The sequence below is a fragment of the Schistocerca gregaria genome, chromosome 11 (assembly GCF_023897955.1).
Source record: "Schistocerca gregaria isolate iqSchGreg1 chromosome 11, iqSchGreg1.2, whole genome shotgun sequence".
Lineage (NCBI taxonomy): Eukaryota > Metazoa > Arthropoda > Insecta > Orthoptera > Acrididae > Schistocerca > Schistocerca gregaria.
In genome coordinates this window covers 45,332,777-45,352,978 of record NC_064930.1, presented here as the reverse complement: position 1 = coordinate 45,352,978, position 20,202 = coordinate 45,332,777, and the positions used below count along the sequence as shown (strand labels likewise).

The 20,202-nt window shown below is 42.4% G+C and overlaps 1 protein-coding gene across 1 annotated transcript in view; it reads right to left on the bottom strand.

Moving 5' to 3' along the window:
- The window catches only part of LOC126295147 (poly [ADP-ribose] polymerase tankyrase-1-like), a 51,943-nt gene extending 39,256 nt beyond the window's left edge, over window positions 1-12,687 (bottom strand). Inside the window, exon 1 of the mRNA XM_049987434.1 lies at window positions 12,592-12,687. The gene's annotated coding sequence lies outside the window, so the exon portion shown is untranslated. The remainder of the gene's footprint in view (window positions 1-12,591) is intronic.
- Window positions 12,688-20,202: the final 7,515 nt, after the last annotated feature.

Sequence of the window (20,202 nt, the reverse complement as noted above, 5' to 3'; positions counted from 1 at the left end):
ATTCAGCTATTAAAATCTGATGAAATTCCCACGCCTTCCCCTCCTCCACCTTCACCAAGTGGCAGCACAGTTAAGCAGACTGCAGTACAACACTACGAAAGCGGTGTATCAATTTGTAGCGAACGCTATGCACTAATATTACACTACTTAATGCTTCAAATGGCTCTGACCACTATGGGACTTAACATATGTGATCATCAGTCCCCTAGAACTTAGACTACTTAAACGTAACTAACCTAAGGACATCACACACATCCATGCCCGAGGCAGGATTCGAACCTGCGACCGTAGCAGTCGCGCGGTTCCGGTATTACACTACTGGCCATTAAAATTGTTACACCAAGAAGAAATGCAGATGATAAACCGGTATTCATTGGACAAATATATTATACTAGAACTGACATGTTATAACATTTTCACGCAATTTGGGTGCATAGATCCTGACAAATCAGTACCCAGAACAACCAACTCTGGACGTAATAACGGCCTTGATACGGCTGGACATTGAGTCAAACAGAGCTTGGATGGCGCGTGTACGAGTACAGCTGCCCATGCAGCTTAAACACGATACCACAGTTTATCGAGGGTAGTGACTGGCTTATTGTGACGAGCCAGTTGCTCGGCCACCATTGACCAGGCGTTTTCAACTGGTGAGAGATGAGCAGAATGTGCTGGCCAGGGCAGCAGTCGAACATTTTCTGCACCCAGAAAGGCCCCTACAGGACATGCAACACGCGGTCGTGCATTATCCTGCTGAAATTTAGGCTTTCGCAGGGATTGAATGAGGGGTAGAGCCACGGGTCGTAACACATCTGAAATGTAACGTCGACTGTTCAAAGTGCCGTCAATGCGAACAAGAGGTGACCGAGACGTGTAACCAATGGCAGCCCATACCATCACGCCAGGTGATACGCCAGTATGGGGATCACGAATATGCGCTTCCAATGTGAGTTCACCATCACGATTCTGTAAACAGAACCTGCATTCATCCGACCTAATGACGTTTTGCCATTCGTGCACCCAGATTCGTCATCGAGTATACGATCGCAGGCGCTCCTGTCTGTGTTGCAGCGTCAAGGGTAAGTGCAGCCATGGTCTCCAAGCTGATAGTCCATGCTGCTGCAAACGTCGTCGAACTGTTCGTGCAGATGGTTGTTATCTTGCAAACGTCCCCATCTCTTGACTCAGGGATCGACACGTAGCTTCACGATCCGTTACAGCCGTGCGGATAAGATGCCTGTCATCTCGACTGCCAGTGATACGAGGCCGTTGGGATCCAGCACGTCGTTCCGTATTACCCTCCTGAACCCACCGATTCCATATTCTGCTAACAGTCGGTGGATGTCGACCAACGCGAGCACCAATGTCGCGATACTATAAACCGCAATCGCGATAGGCTACATCCGACTTTTATCAAAGTCGGAAACGTGATTGTACGCATTTCTCCTCCTTACACGAGGCATCAAAACAACGTTTCACCAGGCAACGCTGGTCAACTGCTGTTTTTGTATGAGAAATCGGTTGGAAACTTTTCTCATGTCAGCACGTTGTAGGTGTCGCCACAGGCGCCTACCTTGTGTGAATGCTCCGAAAAGCTAATCATTTGCATATCACAGCATCTACTTCCTGTCGGTTAAATTTGGCGTCTGTAGCACGTCATCTTCGTGGTGTAGCAGTTTTAATGGCCAGTAGTGCAACTAAAATAATTTTTAGTAATCTGCTACAAAGATTAGAAAATAAAATTTACGACGTACAGAAAAGTAACAGAAAGTTTTTCTTTTGCACTGAAACATTCCCTCTTGGATCTGTTCCTTTTTGAAATTCCGCCTCTGACCATACTCAAAAGCATTTCAACGCCATATAGTATTGGAAAAAATTCTCTGGATTTGTCTTCAGTTTCTGCGTAGCAGCAAAAACTTTCCCTCTGTTGATCTCTCGCTTAATATCGGATCAAACCAGTCTTTTTTTTTTTTTCTCATTTCGTCTTTTCCGACGCCTGTTGACTAGAGACGGGCAAACTCGTTCGTCCTTGGGAACTAGTTTACTGGTGATCGCTCTTTTTTGGGAACCGTGGGGTTTTACACGTTCAGCGTTCATTTGTGTTTGGTGAACGGTTCTTATGAAAAATTGAAAATTACTAGCAAAGGTGGCTGAAGATGAAAGGCAGGAAGAGGGGGCACTTTCCTCCCCCCTGGAGTACAGAGTTTTTATTCGTAACAAATTCTCACACAATTGTAATTTTTGTGATTCTGTAATACCTCTCGTTTAGCCAATTATAGCGTTATCTGGCTGATCGCAGTGAAATAATATTAAGGTGGCGCACGAAAAACCGGCCCCGAGTACAGATTGCTCGCCAATTACGCAGGATTTGTTGACGGCTTCGTGCAGAATAGATAAACATGTAATAATTAGGCAATGAAGAAATAACAAATAAGCTAACGCAAACAACAATTTCGAAAGAATAGATGACGATCGGTTTGCGACAATAAGCAGTCTAGTGCTAGGGGCCGATTTTTCGTGCGCCACCTTCTACCACTGTAATAATATTGTAGAAGTTATCGTATTCTCTTTACAAAATGTGACCGCATACACTCGATTATGGAACGCGGACTTCATTGGATTGTTAAGTCAGTCTGCCTTCCATAACAATGACCATGCTCTTTTACCTTGGATCAAAAAAAGACGGAAAATGGCCATTTCCTTTGCATGTGTAATAAAAAAATCTTGCCTTTTTAGAAGAATTTCTTCTGCTGTTTATCGACATTGTGAAGTAAGCTGATATGCTATTTTGTTACCTGAAAACATGTATGTATTACATACCAAGTAATTTTATGTAATTTACGTAATTATGAAACACTTTTCTAAATTAGTGAATCGTGAAAAGCCTGCAGAAAAATTTGAGTTCCATCATACACAGCGAAGCCCAGACTCAAAGCCACCAAGTTTACAGGAGATTAGAGATAATTCAGTCACTGAAAAATAACAAAGCATCAGGAGAAGACCAAATCATCGCAGAATTATGGAAAAATGCAATAACTCAAAGAAATTATACATGAAATCTGAAAAACTGAAAAAATCCCCACAGATTGGAAGACTGCAGTCATACATGCTCTGAACAAGAAAGGAAGTAAAACAGACCGCAACAACTATCGTGGAATCTCTTTATTGTGAATAACATACAGAATTCTGTCTAAAGCGCTACTAAACCGCGCAGAACTTCAGCTGGATTCAAAATTAGGCGAATACGAAGGTGGGTTCAGTAAAGGTCGATCATGAGTAGAACAAATCCTTAACTTGAGAAACTCAATGAAATGTTTGCTTAGCACTTGAAACAAAAGTTATGTCATCCCGTTTGTTGACTTTAAAAAAAGCATATGACAGTATAGACCGAGAATCCCTTTTTGAAATATTAGCAGAATTTGGACTAGATCAAAAGACAACAAACATCATAAAAGAGACACTCACGGAGAGCAAATCCAAAGTAAAATTTATGGGAGAATGGAGCACAGAATTTGAAATAGACACAGGAGTAAGACAAGGGGATGGACTGTCCCCAGTGCTCTTCAATTGTGCTCTTGAACAAGTTGTTGGAGAACGGAGAAAGGCAGGTGCATCAGCACACAGCCTGGGAACAAGACGTAAGGGCATAGAACTATACTGTTTAGCACTTGCTGACGACATGGCGCTGATCGCACAAGACATTACCGATGGACAGAAACTGCTTGAATTATTACAAGAGCAGGCAGCAAAAGTAGGATTAGAAATTTCATTTGAAAAAACAAAATTTACGACTGACATCAAAGATTCACCTTCTGATCTCAAAATTGGTAATAACTATATCTCTGGAGTAAAAGAATTTAAATATTTAGGTGAATGGATTGCAGAAAATTGTAATGAAAAGAAATCTGTCAGATCAAGAGTCCAGAAAATGGAGACGGCGTTTCAGTTAACAAAAAACATTTACAACAAAAAGTCTCATGGAACTGCAATATTAGAAGTGAAAGAACGTAAAATAATGAGGAAAATCCTAGGACCAAGAACTAAAGATGGTGTGCATTATCCAAAACCCAATGCAGAAATATATAAAAATAACAGACACAATGTGCATGAGAAGAATCCAATTCATGGGGCACTTGGAAAGAATCGACTCAAACAGGTTAACGCACAAAACCCCTACAAGACGGAACTGGTACAAACAGACGGAAAAAGACCTGAGAGAATTAGGGTCTCCAAATCTACATGATAGAAATGAAATCAGAAAAATCACAAACACAGGGCGTTTTGAGGAAGAAGAGAGAAAAACTAACCGACATACGTGGTCTACGCAACGAAAGCTAGCCCATTGGTTATTTATGAAGGAATACTGGGCGAAAAGGAAGGCCAACAAATGTTGATTACGCGTGGTCCTAAGTGATCCATCCGCGAAGAAGACGAAGAAGAAGAAGAAAAAATAGAGTTTAATTACCGGTCATGGACGCTGAATAGAACACGAAAAGAAACAAGTTAAAAGTTCAAAAAAGGTATGCAACAGATATGGAACGGGCGTGAGCAGCGAACGAAACAAACGACTGCACACTGTAGCAGCTATGGCCAGGTGTCGCCACGACCTTCACACAGGCACTACTGACGGCATCCCCCTATGCTCCACGCTGCGCCGGTAGGCGGACAGCACCGACCAGTTCCCTCACGTCTGCGTTAATTACGCCACACACGCGCGTGCAAAAACCCGCTCAGGTCTAGTGGGGCACCAAGCAAATTGCGAGCTCCACACGTGCGTCAGCCAACGCTGCTCCATATTTCCCTCCTTTGTGTCCCCCCCCCCCCCCTCCTGCCCCTGCAACCCTACATCCAGTACGATTCCACCTGTCAGGCAGCATCGCGTCATCTCCAGGCTCAATGCCCTACGTCTTCCGGCCTTGAGCTTATGTGGTTTTCAAGTACAAATGGTTTCATGTTTAAATACATACAGATAAAGATAAAATCAACATACATTATAACACATAAATAATGTCTCGTCTTTCGGACATTCAATTAAGGATTGAAAGGTATCTGTTGGATTCCTTTCATGTTAATTTCTGAAATCTGTTGTCATTTACGGCATAAATTCCTCTTCCAAATTTACTGTGGTGTTTCTATCTGGGAGGAGACTGAGCAGTGAAACGTGTTGCTTTTACACATAAACAAGAACGATCTGTCACACTACTACACTTTAAAACACAGTTTATATGTAATTCATGTCACACAGTCTCATATGGAACCTACATCCGGTTTCTTTTATATGCTGTATATGATGAGATACTGTCATCCCCCTTCCCTTCTGTGTGAGAGGATGAATGAGCAAATGTATTTCTAATTGCATGCTTGAGGGTAGCAGGCAAGCATGTCTGCTAGAGAACAGTAGGACCAACGTCGGAACAGGTAGCTATGCTTTCTAAAAGCAAAGAGGTTTCTATCCTTAGTATTGTGCTGTCCGTCCCTTGTCATGTTGGTATAGGAAGCTGCCCCTCTGGTCACTTCCGTTTTGTATCGGGAAGCACGCTCGGTAGGAGCGCAGGTCAGTCTGTCCGCGGCGAGCGTCTGAAGTGGTAAGATCTCCGGCTAAGCGCGTCTCTGCTAAGTCCACAGGACAATGGATTTCTTAAGTTCAGCCTAACTGAAAATTTAATCAACTTTATTTCAGGTTTAGCTCTAAAATATCTAATGTTATCTTAAGTTGCAACGCAGTGTATTTCGAGTGCGAACTTCATATTATTTTACAGTAGTTGCTTTGTCACTAGTTTGTGAGTAAAGTGGAACCACGTGTTGATCAGTAACTCTAAGATCATCAATCTCAAATGCGAATGTGCGTGAGATTATAACGTCTCGCCTTGACAATATTTTACAATATAGCAGCTTTTCTGTATGTTTAACCGACGTGGGGTGTACTTTGTGAGACCAGTACCACGTGCTTATACAATTGTTTGACCCGTCAGGTTAATAGTAAGACGATAGTAACCAGATCGAGGTTTTTCTTTTGTACATTGCTTTTCGATCTAATTTATTTTAATTATCAAACTTATTGTGGCATTACACTCTTTGTGTAAAGCAAGTTAACCACGTGAAGCATGTGGTGTAATCATCAAAGTATTCTTTTCGGGAAGATTTCACAGAGAGTTAGTATGAATTTAGTATACCAGGGTGTGGTAATTACATGATGGACAGGATTGCGCTACGAACGTTACTTCTTTGGGTGAAAATTGAATCGGTTGGTTGTGGTTAATTTCCTCTTACATATGTTTCAATGTTCTTCGTGTGTTATTTTATGAATGTAGTGTTGTATGCAGTCTCCCAATCTTGGCTCCCTATTTGATGTGTTCCGTAAGATTACAAACTCACATTTTCACAATCCAAAATAAGGCACCAGCTTAGTTATGACTCAAGTTTAATATGCTGAAATTTCAATGATCAATGTTAAAATAAATTTCCAAATATAAACTGATTTATTTATTTTTATTTAAATTCTCTTTTTTATATATGTATCACCGGTTTTCGTATGACTATTAAAAGATCTTAATTAATGTTAGTCTGGTTGGAAATTTGGTAAGCTAGATTGGATACCTGGTGAAACAGTTGCTCAGTAATGCAACGTTAACTTCCTCAGATAGCTCACACCTTTTAACCCTCTTTTATTGTCTATCAGCACCGCTTTCACATAACAAATTAAAGCGACAACATTACACTGTCAGCACCGCTTTTATATCAGATTAAAGCAGCAACATTACAGGATAAAGTAAGCATACACAGGTTGTTACAATAAGGTAACTTGTCATAGATAAGATAAAATTATCATATAGAAATTGTTGCTATAAGGTCATTCAGCAATCACATATATGGAATCTATAGAGTCTCTTTAAAGTTCCATGTCTAGGTTTTCCATCCATTCGACGGCTGCAAGGGGAGGCTGCATGAATCCTTTAAACGCACTAGGGCATTCCTGAGTGATGTGCTGGATCGTTTTCTCCGCACGTCCACAGTCGCACTGTGGTGAATCTAGTATGCCCCATCTACAGAGCATCTCACTGCTTCTGCCATGACCAGTTCTGAGTCTATTGGGTATAACCCAAGTTCAGCTTGGCAGGTCTGTACCAGGTAGGTTTCCACCAGGTGATATTTCATTGCAGTTCTTGGATAGTCCGGTCTGAGACTATTCATTTTTCCATGAAGCCATAGCATCGTAAGACGTAGCAATAAGGTTTTGAGCTGTTCTCCCTGGTAGTCTTTTAGATCTTAGTCGGGAAAGATTTGGGGCAATCTCCTGATGGATTGGGAGGGTGGCATTGGAGGAGATTTTACGCCATTCATTAACTAAGGTGATTTGCCGCCTAAGATGTGGTGGAGCTATACTGCAGAGAAAAGGAATCCAAAGGTAGTGGGGTGGATTTAATGGTACCAGTTCTCATGCTATTGTTTAGTTGGGTATCCACTTTAGATGTGTGGCTGCTGTTAAGCCAAACAGGGCTGCAATATTCCGAGACAGAGTATACCAGCGCTACAGAAGAAATCTTCAGAGTATGTACATCAGCTACCCAGCTAGTATTGGTGAGCTTTTGAATAATATTATTTCTTCTACGTATCTTAGCAGCAGTATCTATTGGGTGTGATTTGAATGTAAGCGATCAGTCCGATTTAATACCAAGATATTTTGGGTTTGGGTTATGCTTTAACTTTCTACCAGCAAAGGTAACGTCAAGGGATCAGGTTGCCTGTTGGTTGTTTAAATGAAACACTGTAACTTATGACTTTATTGGGTTAGGAATTAATCTCCAAGATCTGAAATATTTACCCATTACTCCGAGGTCAGGGTTAAGTAAGTTTTCACACTGTTCAAAACTTTCATGTTGCACAGCCAGGGCCATGTCATCTGCGTAACAGAACTTCCGCGCATGTGTTGTTGGTATGTAGCTTATGTGCACGTTGAAAAGTAATGGTGCCAATACAGAACCTTGTGGTAAGCCGTTGTCTGAAACAATGTTTCGACTCTTCATTCCTTCTAGATGAACTTCAAGGGTTCTATTGCTGAGCGTATCACTTAGTAATTTCTACAAGGTCTGGCAAGGGATAATTTCAAGTGTCTTGCTAAGAAGACCATGTCTCCACACAGTATCGTATGCAGCGGTTAAATCTACAAATGTAACAGCTGTTTTAAGTTTCCGTTCATAGCCGTTCTCGATATGTGTTGTTAAAGCCAGTACTTGGTCGCAACAGTTACGTGGTGGTAGAAAACCAGCCTGCTCGATGGGGATTCTATCATTCAAAGTCGTCCCAATTCAATTATACAAGAGTCTGTCCAAGAGTGACGTGCGTATACATCCGTCAATGCCACGTGCCTCCTTTGACTATTTTTCTTTCATTTCACAATTTAATATCATGACACTTAACGGTCTTAGTATATAACAGCCTACTTCATGAATAAGAATGATAACTCAAAATGAAGGGTTAAGTTTCAAATGTAACAAAACCTCAACATCGTAATGGCAGAAAGTTTTACCGTGTCGCCTAACATAAGAGAAAATGAACTGAAGTGAACTCTTTGGAAACGAAAGAATCATACACTGAAAAGTCAAGGAAACTGGCGCATTTGCCTAATGTAGTGTCGGAGCCCCCGCGAGCGCGCAGGAGTGCCGCAACACGACGTGGCACGCACTCAGCTAATGACTGGAGTAGAGTCTGCTGGTCCACTGACACCATGAATCCTGCACAGCTGTCCACAAATTCGTAGGAGATCTCTTCTGAACAGCACACTGCAAGATATCCCAGATATGCTCAATAATGTCCATGTCTGGGGAGTTTGGTGGCCAGCGGAAGTGTTTAAACTCAGAAGAGTGTTCTGCAGCCACTCTGTAAAAGTTCTGGACGTGTGGGGTGTCGCATTGTCCTGCTGGAATTGCCCATGTCCGTCGGAATGCACAATGGAGCTGAATGGATGCAGGTGATCAGACAGGATGCTTACGTACGTGTCACCTGTCAGAGTCGTATCTGGATGTTTCAGGGGTCCCATATCACCCCAACTGCACACACCCCACACCATTACAGAGCCTCCACCAGCTTGAACAATCCCCTCCTGACATGCACGGTCCATGGATTCATAAGATTCTCCGCATACCCGTACACGTACGAGACTCATCTGGCCAGGCAACATGTTTCCAGTCAACAACAGTACAATGTCGGTGTTGACGAGCAGAGTACCATCATGATCTTTGTTGAGTGTCTCATTTCCCCTGGTGTGTAGACAGTACCTGTGCCAAACTGATTACCAGACTATCATTACAGCTAAGCAGTGAAATCAGTTAGTGCTTACCACGGAAATCAGTGTTTACATGTTTCAATATGCCTTCTCTTTCACTGTGACTGTCTCCTCTCTCATTCTCTTTTACTTTCGCTCAGCACTTTTATCTAATTTGTTTTACGTTTAGTTTGTCCACTGCTTCCGAATGTGTTGTTCCTCACTCTGTCGGTCTAAGTGTAACACCGTTTGTTTCATGACCTAATATAATGTGTTTCTTGCTCCACCTTGCTTAAACGTAATATGTAAATAGTTAAAATACCACATCATTTTAAAGCTGAAAGTTTTTTTAACATATAGTAAAAACCAGGAAATATCCTGCATCCATGTGATAGTAAAACTGTAAAAACAATACACAGAACCTTAACTGCCCACAGCATACGAAATAATAATAATTATTATTATTATTATTTACTCTCCATCCCATTTATGTAGGTCTCAAAATAGAAAACATAGACGACACAAAATATCACTGTAGCCAAACTAGTATTCCGAGTGAGAAGACATTACTATTGTTATTGATTTTCTTTTATTTTGTGTAATTTAGCTCCTTATTGCTTTCAATGTTTTCTGATTTCGTTCTAGTTAAACGTATAAACGGTTGCTCCCCTTTTCACAAAAAGCTATGTTATTGTGCTAAACTGCATAAGCAAGCACTAACGAATGTAGTTCGAGGGGCACTCACAAATTAAAGACACCCACGAAAACAAAGACCTGGACACTAGCAAGAGAGATCAATTTATCGTACTGAAAAACGTAACACATATGGTGTTTTGTAAAACGTAATTTGTTATTCTGCAACAAAAAGTATAGACACGTTAAAAAAAAGATCGAAGTCCTCTCTCTTTTTTTTCTAAATGTACTTTTTTTTTCAATACAGGCCCTATTATTTCAAATATATGGCATTTCAAAGATAACAATGTCCAATCGTATTTGGCTGTTTGCTAGTTTTGATTATTACAACAAATATTATATTAATAACCATCGATAAGTAAATGATCAAACGTATCATGTTTTCCTTGATTTGCGAAATCCCTTACAACTTCAAGGCACACAGAGCTGTTTTGCACCATGTGGTTTATAAGCGAAACGGAATTCAAGCAAAATGATAAATAGATATAATGAACGCAATAATGTAACAAAAAAACAGGGTGATGAAAGAAATTTCGTCAAAATTAATATATAAAATTATTTATAAACACATGAACAACGATTTCAAGCGGGCAAAGAGTGACAGGAAGAGAAATTACAATGAAATGAACACCCTTAGCTGCTTTCAGGCGTCGACACACGTCAACGGGTACAGATGAGAATGTGTGCCCCGACCGGGACTCGAACCGGGGATCTCCTGCTTACATGGCAGACGCTCTGTCCATCTGAGCCACCGAGGACACAGAGGATAGCGCGACTACAGGGATTTGTATCTGGCACGCCTCCCGCGAAACCCACATTCTCAACGTACTGTCCTGCTCTACATTCGTAGTGCCCTCGCCCATTATACTCATTACTCGCGGCGCGTTGCCGATTCCCGTAAGAGTTCGGGCACTGTTTGTGCATTGGACATGTACGAAAGAACAGATACCATCTTAGTAAATATATAGTTAAGGCTCACCGAAATAACAGATACCATCTTAGTAAATAGATAGGAAGAAAAATGACAACAAGTGAAAGCAAGCGAGTGGATATTATGATTAAAATTATGTGACAAAGAAATGGAATTAAAATTGCATTTAAACCTAATAACACAATAAAAGTAATGATCAAAGTCATTTTGATAAAGATTTAAAAATACAAAGAATTTGGAGCACCTGACAAGATTGAAATCCACTAACTCTTGTATGCGAAGCCTGTCATCCTATCAATTATACAACGCAACCAAGCACCTATTTTAATGATATTCACCATCACACAAAATTCTGATTTTTTTTTTTTTTTTTTTTTCGTTAATGAGTCGCAAGTGAGGGCCCACCGGAGTGAATGTCTGCGTGTGTGATACAAGGAATCTTAACCTATATCAGCGTATAGGTATTATCGAAAAAAGTCGATTGACCGCTAAGGACTTCAATATCTATTTTTGTTATCAGATGTGCATTTGTTTTTTGCACAGTAATTGTCACACAAAGATTTAAAACCTAAATACCTATTGCCCTATCGACAAAATGAAGCACACGAAAATTCAAAGGAAGGACGGGTTTCTAAGCGAAACAGAATTCAAGCAAAATGATAAATAGATATGATGAACGCAATAATGTGGGCGAAAAAACAGTCTGATAAAAGCAATTACATCGAAACTAATTCACAAAATTAATTAAAAACGGATGAACAAAGATTTCAAGCGGGTAAAGAGTGACAGGAAGAAAAATGACAGCTACCGAACAAGTTCATATTATGATTAAAATTATATGCCAAATAAATGGAATTAAAAAATTGCATTTAAACCAAATAACTGAATGAAAGTAATGATCAGAGTCATTTCGAGAAAGATTTTAAAAATACAAAGAATTTGGTACACCTAACGAGATTCAAATGTACAAACTCTTTTATGTGAAGCTGCCATCCCACGCATTATACCACGCAACCAAGCTACGTAAAGCACCTATTTTAACGCTATTTAGTGTCACACAGAATTCTGATTTTTGTTTTTCTTCGTTGATTACTCGCAAACGAGGGCCCACCGGATTGAATGTCTGCGTTTGTGATACATGGAATCTTAACCTATATCAGCGTATAGGTAGTTTGGAAAAGTCGATCGACCGCTAGGGGCCTCTCCTTGTAAGCAGTACGCCTTATTAATTACACATTACGTTGTCCTCCTAACGAACTACTAAAAGTGTACAACGTTTGAAGTGATAATGATGATGTTTTGTTTCTGGTACGCTCAACTGTGGGGTTATCAGCGCCCGTACAAATTCCCAATCTTCCCGATCCCGCCACTGTTATGAATGATGAGCACAACACAAACACCCAGTCGCCAGGCGGAGAAAACCCCCAACTCGGGCGGGAATCGAACCCGGGGCGCCATGGTCCAGAGGCAGCAACGCTAGCCACTAGACCACGAGCTGTGGACTTGCACTAAATCCGTGATCCAAACGCCGTGGCCGCGCTTTGTGGGATGTAAACACGACGTTCTAACATTTCGCGGCAAGCCACAACCAGCAACGTATGGTGCAACAGTCGAGAGAGTGCACATAAGTTTCATTTCTCGTAAATATGCTCCCGGAATCAATGAAGGCGATGAGTAACGAGCCGTGCTTGCTCGGCGCTCCTACCTGGCGTGTACGCACAGACATACACACACAGAGACGGAACTCAGCGCTGCCTGTTCTGCGATGTCCTACCGCTGCCACGCCACGCTAGTGACTGTTCCAGAACAGTAGCGGCAGCAGCTCTGCAGTCACATGACTCGCCCCGCCCTCCCCCCCCCTCCCCCCCCCCCTACCAACGGACAGTCACGGACTGCTTGGAGGGGGCGGGGGAGGGGGAGACGTCCGAAGGGGCACAGCCTGACTGCTCCTGGCAACATTTTTTCCTGTAATACGAGGTTTGCAAGTGCAAAATGGCTAAGCAGGCATGGCTACAGGACAAATGTAAGGATGTAGAGGCTTACCTTACTAGGGGTAAGATAGATACTACCTACAGAAAAACTAAAGAGACCTTTGGAGAAAGGAGAGCACCATGGGTGGAGCCTATACTTAACAGCCGAATTAAGTTAATAATTGGCTCCTTCCACCGACCCCCCAGACTCCGATGATACAGTTGCGGAACAGTTCAGAGAAAGTTTGGGTCTCGTAACAAATAAATACCCCACTCATACGGTTGTAGTTGGTGGGGACTTCAAAATACCCTCGGTATGTTGGCAAAAATACTTGTTCAAAACCGGTGGTAGGCAGAAAACGTCTTCCGAGATTGTCCTAAATGCTTTCTCCGAAAATTATTTCGAGCAGTTAGTCCACGAACCCACGCGAATTGTAAATGGTTGCGAAAACACACTTGACCTCTTAGCCACAAACAATCCAGAGCTGATAGAGAGCATCATGACTGATACAGGGATTAGTGATCACAAGGTCGTTGTAGCTAGGTTCAATACCGTTTCTTCCAAATCCATCAGAAACAAACGCAAAATAATTTTATTTAAAAAAGCGGATAAAGGGTCACTAGAAGGCTTCCTAAAAGACAATCTCCATTCTTTCCGAACTGACTATGCACATGTAGACGAGATGTGGCTCAAAATTCAAAGATATAGTAGCAACAGCAATTGAGAGATTCATAGCTCATAAATTGGTAAGAGATGGAACGGATCCCCCGTGGTATACAAAAAAGGTCCGAACGCTGTTGCAGAGGCAACGGAAAAAGCATGCGAAGTTCAGAAGAACGCGAAATCCCGAAGATTGGCTAAAATTTACAGACGCGCGAAATTTGGCACGGACTTCGATGCGAGATGCCTTTAATAGGTTCCACAACGAAATTTGGTAGAAAATCCGAAGAAATTCTGGTCGTATGTAAAGTACACAAGCGGCAAGACGTCGTCATTGCCTTCGCTGCACAGTGCCGATGGTAATTGACGAATCTGCCGCTAAAGCGGAGTTATTGAACGCAGTTCTCCGAAATTCCTTCACCAGGGAAGACGAATGGAATAGTCCAGAATTTGAAACACGAACATCTGCTAGCATGAGTTTCTTAGCTGTAGATACCTTAGGGGTTGCGAAGCAACTCAAATCGCTTGATACGGGCAAGTCTTCAGGTCCAGATTGTATACCGATTAGGTTCCTTTCAGATTACGCTCATACTATAGCTCCCTACTTAGCACTCACATACAACCGCTCACTCACCGATAGATCTGTACCTACAGATTGGAAAATTGCGCAGGTCGCACCAGTATTAAAGAAGGGTAGTAGGAGTAATCCATCTAACTACAGACCTATATCATTGACATCGGTTTACAGTAGGGTTTTGGAGCATATACTGTATTCAAACATTATGAATCACCTCGAAGGGAACGATCTATTGACATGTAATCAGCATGGCTTCAGAAAACATCGCTCTTGTGCAACGCAGCAAGCTCTTTATTCGCACGAAGTAATGGCCACTATCGACAGGGGATCTCAAGTTGATTCCGTATTTCTAGATTTCCGGAAAGCTTTTGACACTGTTCCTCACAAGCGACTTCTAATCAAGCTGCGGACCTATCGGGTATCGTCTCAGTTGTGCGACTGCATTCGTGATTTCCTGTCAGGAAGGTCGCAGTTCGTAGTAATAGACGGCAAATCATCGAGTAAAACTGAAGTGATATCGGGTGTTCCCCAGGGAAGCGTCCTGGGACCTCTGCTCTTCCTGATCTATATAAATGACCTGGGTGACAATCTGAGCAGTTCTCTTAGATTGTTCGCAGATGATGCTGTAATTTACCGTCTAGTAAGGTCATCCGAAGACCAGTATCAGTTGCAAAGCGATTTAGAAAAGATTGCTGTACAGTGTGGCAGGTGTCAGTTGACGCTATATAACGAAAAGTGTGAGATGATCCACATGAGTTCGAAAAGAAATCCGTTGGAATTCGATTACTCGATAAATAGTACAATTCTCAAGGCTGTCAATTCAACCAAGCACCTGGGTGTTAAAATTACAAACAACTTCAGCTGGAAAGATCACATAGATTGTGGGGAAGACGAGCCAAAGGTTGCGTTTCATTGGCAGGACACTTAGAAGATGCAACAAGTCCACTAAAGAGACAGCTTACACTACACTCGTTCGTCCTCTGTTAGAATATTGCTGCGCGGTGTGGGATCCTTACCAGGTGGGATTGGCGGAGGACATCGAAAGGGTGCAAAAAAGGGCAGCTCATTTTGTATTATCACGTAATAGGGGAGATAGTGTGGCAGATATGATACGCGAGATGGGATGGAAGTCATTACAGCAAAGACGTTTTTCGTCGCGGCGAGACCTCTTTACGAAATTTCAGTCACCAACTTTCTCTTCCGAATGCGAAAATATCTTGTTGAGCCCAACCTACATAGGTAGGAATGATCATCAAAATAAAATAAGAGAAATCAGAGCTCGAACAGAAAGGTTTAGGTGTTCGTTTTTCCCGCGCGCTGTTCGGGAGTGGAATAGTAGAGAGATAGTATGATTGTGATTCGATGATCCCTCTGCCAAGCACTTAAATGTGAATTGCAGAGTAGTCATGTATATGTAGATGTAGACTTGTATGAATATCAAGGGCTCAGATGGAAACGCAGTTCTAAGCAAAGAAGGGAAGGCAGAAAGGTGGAAGGAGTATATACAGGGAATATACAAGGGCGATATTCTTGAGGACAATATTATGGAAATGGAAGAGGATGTAGATGAAGATCAAATGGGACATATGATACTGTGTGAAGAATTTGATAGAGCACTGAAAGACGTAAATACTGGGTGAAGAATTTGATAGAGCACTGAAAGACCTGAGTCGAAACAAGGCCCCGGGAGTAGACAACATTCCATTAGAACTACTGACAGCCTTGGGAGAGCCAGTCCTGACAAAACTCTACCATCTGGTGAGCAAAATGTATGAGACAGGCGAAATACCCTCAGACTTCAAGAAGAATGTAACAATTCCAATCCTAAAGACAGCAGGCGTTGACAGATGTGAAAATTACCGAACTGTCAGTTTAATAAGTCCCAGCTGCCAAATACTAATGCGAATTCTGTACAGATGAATGAAAAAACTGGTAGAAGCCGATCTCGGGGAAGATCTGTATGGATTCCGTAGAAATATGGGAACACGTGAGGCAATACTGACCCTACGACTTATCTTAGAAGCTATATTAAGAAAAGGCAAACCTACATTTCTAGCATTTGTAGACTTGGAGAATGCATTTGACAATGTTGGCTGGAATAATCACTTTCAAATTTTGAAGGTGACTGGGATAAAATACAGGGAGCGAAAGGATATTTACAGTTTGTACAGAACCAAATGGCAGTTATAAGAGTCGAGGGACATGAAAGGGAAGCAGTGGTTGGGAAGGGAGTGAGACAGGGTTGTAGCCTCTCCCCGATGTTATTCAATCTGTATATTGAGCAAGCAATAAAGGAAGCAAAAGAAAAATTCGGAGTAGGTATTAAAATCCATGGAGAAGAAATAAAAACTTTGAGGTTCGCCGATGACATTGTAATTCTGTCAGAGACAGCAAAGGACTTGGAAGAGCTATTCAACAGAATGGACCGTGTCTTGAAGAGAGGATATAAGATGAACATCAACAAAAGCAAAACGAGGATAATGGAATGTAGTCGAATTAAGTCGGGCGATGCTGAGGGAATTAGATTAGGAAATGAGACACTTAAAGCAGTAATTGAGTTTTGCTATTTGGGGAGCAAAGTAACTGATGATGGTCGAAGTGGAGAGGATATAAAAAGTAGACTGGCAATGGCAAGGAAAGCGTTTCTGAAGAAGAGAAATGTGTTAACATCGAGTATAGATTTAAGTGTCACAAAGTCGTTTCTGAAAGTATTTGTACGGAGGAATAGCAGCCTCCCAAATGTGGTGCTACAGAAGAATGCTGAAGATTAGATGGGTAGATCACGTAACTAATTAGGAAGTGTTGAATAGGATTGGGGAGAAGAGGAGTTTGTGGCACAACTCGACAAGAAGAAAGGATCGGTTGGTAGGACATATTCTGAGGCATGAAGGGATCACCAATTTAGTATTGGAGAGCAGCGTGGAGGGTAAAAATCGTAGAGGGAGACCAAGAGATGAATACACAAAACAGATTCAGAAGGATGTAGGCTGCAGTACTTATCGGGAGATGAAGAAGTTTGCACAGGATAGAGTAGCATGGAGAGCTGCATCAAACCAGTCTCAGGACTGATGATCACAACAACAACAACAACAACGAGGTTTGTCTGGAAAATACGTATAAAAGTTGAATAATAACTTTATTTTACAATTAATCAGGTATTACAATATCGTCTCCTTCAAAGTACTCGCTCTGATCCGTGATACACTTCTGCCAACGCCGTTTCCACTGTTGATAACATTGGTGAAAGTCTTCAGTTGTGATGTTGTTCAGTTGACGTGTCGTCTCCGCCTTGATGGCTTCCACATCTCCCAAGTGCCGTCCCCCCGAAGCACCATTTTGCATTTCGGGAACATGAAGAAGCCACACGGGGCTAAATCAGGTGAATAAGGCGGGTGGTCTGTCACGGTGATTGAGCTCAGGGCCAAAAACTAGCGCACAACGAGCGACGTGTGAGCGGGCGCATTGTCGTGATGAAGGATCCACCTCCCCCATTTGCCAACTCCGGTCGAACTCGGGCCACACCAGCTCTGAGACGTGTCAGAACTTCAACTTAAACATTTCCGTTCTCTCTCTGCCCTGGAGGGACAAATTCCTTGTGAAGAATGTCTCTAGAATTGAAACGTCCCATTAAAAAAGTTAGTGAATGATTGTGCTGGTAAATCTCTTACGTTATTTGATTTTCAAAGAGCTGAGCGGAATTGTACGTACTCAGACATTTCGCTCTTTACCTATTTTGATCAATACTAAACTGACACACAATATTTTTAGCGCAACACAGTCTGACTTTCAATAATCCCTACAAAAGAATGGCCCTGACTAAAACTAACCCATACCTTTCACAATTCACTTACCTCACAAAAATCTTCATTACTCGAACTACTGCAATACAGCAAGCGCCACTACTGCCAGCTAAATAAAAGATTCAAACTACTGAAGGCACTAATTACTGATAGGCATAGTTAACGAATGAAAGATTTTGATAGAGAACAAGCAATGTATTTACCTGATTAATAGTGTTCAAAAGCAATTATATATATCAGTCGATGATACCCAACACTACAAATTTACTCTTTCTGATGGACACACGTCCAGATCGTCCGCTCTCAAAACTCCGCCATCTCTCTCCCCACATCCACCACTGCTGGCGGCTCACCTCCAACTGCGCAACGCTATGCGCTGTTAACATCCAACTGCCCAACACTACAATAGCATATAGTCCAACAATGCAAACGAACCACAGCCATCACACAGCACAGTCAGTGATTTTCATATAGAGCGCCACGTGGCGTTACCAACATAAAAACCTAAAGAGCCTCCTTACAGAATCAAAGAAAACAGTCAACATTGTCTTCACACAGGACCTCGATTTTCGCGACTTTTTTGTTCTCGGTTCTACTGCTAGTTTCCGTTCCTTGCTTTGAGTTTTGAGCTCCACATCGAATTCGTAAAACCACGACTCGTTTGGGAAAGTCCCCTCGTTCCTCTGCTTCCAACCAATCCTCACAGCACTCAACCCCCTCTGCTTTCTGTTCTGGCGTCAAGAGGTTCGGTACGATTTTCGCGCGCAATTTCTTCATTTCAAGTTTTTGTGTAAGTATTTCGTGAACGATCGTTTTGGGGATTGACAGCTCGTCAGCTGTCATTCTGACTGTCAATCTACGGTCTTTAGGAACACAAGCCAGAATTCGTTCAACATTCGCATCGGAACTGGATGTCGACGGGCGTCCTGGGCGAGGGTCATCGTTCACTTCTTATCGGCCATCCCGGAACCTTTTTAACCACTTGTTCACGGTCGGTTCCTACAGAGAATTGTCTCCGTAAACCTGCTTCAAACACTCAAAAATCTCTCGGCCGTTCTTGCCTAGCTTTGCAAGAAACTTGATGCTGACGTGTTGTTCCTCAATCAGAGAGAGCTCCATGCGTACAGCAGGTGGAGAAGGGTAACTGTCGGCAAGCTGCCGCACTCTCCCACCTCCACGCTGTGTGCTCTGACTCGAACTGAGCGCTGATGGGCGGTGACTGCAACTTGTAACATAAAGACATTATTCAACTTTCATACGTATTTTCCGGACAAACCTCGTATATCGACTGGTAACTTCCTGCGAAAGCACTTACACACAAGCCCAACGAAGGCAAACGAACAACAGTGATTGGATTTGGCCGGGGGGTTGTCGCCAACGCATTGGCGTTCGATCCGTCATACTCAACAAAACAAGTGCGTGGGACAAGGCTGTTGTAAAAATACCGATACATCGACACTCTTCCAAAATGTGTCGTAAAATAGTGGCGTTGTATCTACTCCCGACGTATCGAACATCGTTACCGAAATGGCCATATCCAGTGCTGATATTTTTACTTTATATTATATTTTTTCGCCATTTTTCTATAAATAATTGAAGCTGTTCATTTGAAATTCTAGTAGAAAATAAGTTTCCTTTGACTGTGTGAAGGATTCTTACTACTTCTTGAGTTCCGAGGATGAAATTTTCACTCTGGAGTACAGTGCGCGCTGATATCAAACTTCCTGGCAGATTAAAACCGTGTGCCGGACCGAGACTCGAACACGGTACCTTTGCCTTTCGCGGGCGAGTGCTCTACAAACTGAGCTATCCAACCACGACTCACGCCCCGTCCTCACAGCTTTAATTTCGCCAGTGCCTCGTCTCCTATCTTCCAAACTTTACAGAAGCTCTCCTGCGAACCTTGCAGAACTAGCACTCCGGACAGAAAGGATACTGCGGAGACATGGCTTAGCCACAGCCTGGGGGATGTGTCCAGAATTAGATTTTCACTCTGCAGCGGAGTGTGCGCTGATGTGAAACTTCCTGGCAGATTAAAAGCCATGTCTCCGCAATATCCTTTCTTTCAGGAGTGCTAGTTCTGCAAGGTTCGCAGGAGAGCTTCCGTAAAGTTTGGAAGGTAGGAGACGGATACTGGCAGAAGTAAAGCTGTGAGTACCGGGCCTGAGTCGTGCTTCGGTAGCTCAGATGGTAGAGCACTTGCCCGCGAAAGGCGAAGGTCCCGAGTTCGAGTCTCGGTCGGGCACACAGTTTTAATCTGCCAGGAAGTTTCATATCAGCGCACACTCCGCTGCAAAGTGAAAATCTA